Genomic DNA, 2,380 nt, shown 5'->3' with positions numbered 1-2,380 from the left:
CAGGCCCCGCCAACCCCAGCTCAGGCCCAACTCAGACCCCGCCAACCCCAGCTCAGGCCCCGCCAACCCCAGCTCAGGCCCAGCTCAGGCCCCGCCAACCCCAGCTCAGGCCCCGCCAACCCCAGCTCAGGCCCAGCTCAGGCCCCGCCAACCCCAGCTCAGGCCCAGCTCAGGCCCCGCCAACCCCAGCTCAGGCCCAGCTCAGGCCCCGCCAACCCCAGCTCAGGCCCAGCTCAGGCCCCGCCAACCCCAGCTCAGGCCCCGCCAACCCCAGCTCAGGCCCAACTCAGGCCCCGCCAACCCCAGCTCAGGCCCCGCCAACCCCAGCTCAGGCCCAACTCAGACCCCGCCAACCCCCGCTCAGGCCCCGCCAACCTCAGCTCAGGCCCCGCCAACCTCAGCTCAGGCCCCGCCAACCCCAGCTCAGGCCCCGCCAACCCTAGCTCAGGCCCAGCTCAGGCCCCGCCAACCCCAGCTCAGGCCCCGCCAACCCCAGCTCAGGCCCAACTCAGACCCCGCCAACCCCAGCTCAGGCCCAACTCAGACCCCGCCAACCCCAGCTCAGGCCCAACTCAGACCCCGCCAACCCCAGCTCAGGCCCCGCCAACCCCAGCTCAGGCCCAACTCAGGCCCCGCCAACCCCAGCTCAGGCCCAGCTCAGGCCCCGCCAACCCCAGCTCAGGACCCGCCAACCCCAGCTCAGGCCCAGCTCAGACCCCGCCAACCCCAGCTCAGGCCCAGCTCAGGCCCCGCCAACCCCAGCTCAGGCCCCGCCGACCCCGGCTCAGGCCCCGCCAACCCCAGCTCAGGCCCCGCCGACCCCAGCTCAGGCCCCGCTCAGGCCCCGCCAATCCCAGCTCAGGCCCCGCCAATCCCACCTCAGGCCCCGCCGACCCCAGCTCAGGCCCCGCCAACCCCAGCTCAGGCCCAGCTCAGGCCCCGCCGACCCCAGCTCAGGCCCAGCTCAGGCCCCGCCAACCCCAGCTCAGGCCCAGCTCAGGCCCCGCCAACCCCAGCTCAGGCCCCGCCGACCCCAGCTCAGGCCCCGCCAACCCCAGCTCAGGCCCAGTGACTGTGTCCCGAGTACGAGGCCGCGGCCTGGACCCGCCCCCAGCCGTCCTGATCCACCGGATACCCGTCACTCACTCACGGCTCATCCCGCCCACGGCCCGGAAATTACCTCACGGCCCCGCTGCCCCGCAGACAGAGAGAGGGGCGTCAACCCGGAAATGACCTCACGACCAAGATGGCGTCGACCCGAGGGTTGAGCATCTTTGTCTGAAGACGGGTCTCATAGAAACATAGAAACATAGAAATTAGGTGCAGGAGTAGGCCATTCGGCCCTTCGAGCCTGCACCGCCATTCAATATGGTCATGGCTGATCATCCAACTCAGTATCCTGTACCTGCCTTCTCTCCATACCCTCTGATCCCCTTAGCCACAAGGGCCACATCTAACTCCCTCTTAAATATAGCCAATGAACTGGCCTCGATTACCCTCTGTGGCAGAGAGTTCCAGAGATTCACCACTCTCTGTGTGAAAAAAGTTCTTCTCATCTCGGTTTTAAAGGATTTACCCCTTATCCTTAAGCTGTGACCCCTTGTCCTGGACTTCCCCAACATCGGGAGCAATCTTCCTGCATCTAGCCTGTCCAACCCCTTAAGAATTTTGTAAGTTTCTATAAGATCCCCTCTCAATCTCCTAAATTCTAGAGAGTATAAACCAAGTCTATCCAGTCTTTCTTCATAAGACAGTCCTGACATCCCAGGAATCAGTCTGGTGAACCTTCTCTGCACTCCCTCTATGGCAATAATGTCCTTCCTCAGATTTGGAGACCAAAACTGTACGCAATACTCCAGGTGTGGTCTCACCAAGACCCTGTACAACTGCAGTAGAACCTCCCTGCTCCTATACTCAAATCCTTTTGCTATGAAAGCTAACATACCATTCGCTTTCTTCACTGCCTGCTGCACCTGCATGCCCACTTTCAATGACTGGTGTACCATGACACCCAGGTCTCGCTGCATCTCCCCTTTTCCTAGTCGGCCACCATTTAGATAATAGTCTGCTTTCCTGTTTTTGCCACCAAAATGGATAACCTCACCACATCTCGACCCGAAACGTCACCGATTTCCTTCGCTCCATAGAAGTTGCTGCTGCTGCTGCTGCTGCTGCTGCTGCTGCTGCTGCTGCTGCTGCTGCTGCTGCTGCTGCTGCTGCTGCTGCTGCTGCTGCTGCTGCTGCTGCTGCTGCTGCTGCTGCTGCTGCTGCTGCTGCTGCTGCTGCTGCTGCTGCTCTCTGTCTCTCTCTCTGTGTTCTCAATCCAGCAAATGAGAGAGAGGAGGAGAGGGAGGGGGGGAGAGAGGGGGAGAAAGAGAGA

The 2,380-nt window shown here is 62.3% G+C and overlaps 1 long non-coding RNA gene across 2 annotated transcripts in view; it reads right to left on the bottom strand.

Moving 5' to 3' along the window:
• Nucleotides 1-1,172, bottom strand: part of LOC116970078 — a 4,686-nt gene extending 3,514 nt beyond the window's left edge. Inside the window, exon 1 of one of the 2 annotated variants that reach the window (XR_004411004.1) lies at nt 1,151-1,172. This is a non-coding gene — a long non-coding RNA (uncharacterized LOC116970078). Of the gene's footprint in view, nt 1-1,142 lie in introns of both variants that reach the window. The other variant, XR_004411003.1, reaches the window with a different exon arrangement.
• Between the last annotated feature and the right edge of the window lie 1,208 nt (nt 1,173-2,380).

The sequence above is a fragment of the Amblyraja radiata genome, unplaced genomic scaffold (assembly GCF_010909765.2).
Source record: "Amblyraja radiata isolate CabotCenter1 unplaced genomic scaffold, sAmbRad1.1.pri scaffold_510_ctg1, whole genome shotgun sequence".
Taxonomy (NCBI): Eukaryota; Metazoa; Chordata; class Chondrichthyes; order Rajiformes; family Rajidae; genus Amblyraja; species Amblyraja radiata.
Note: the sequence above shows the minus strand (reverse complement) of the source record. Positions and strands in the feature narration are given on the sequence as shown.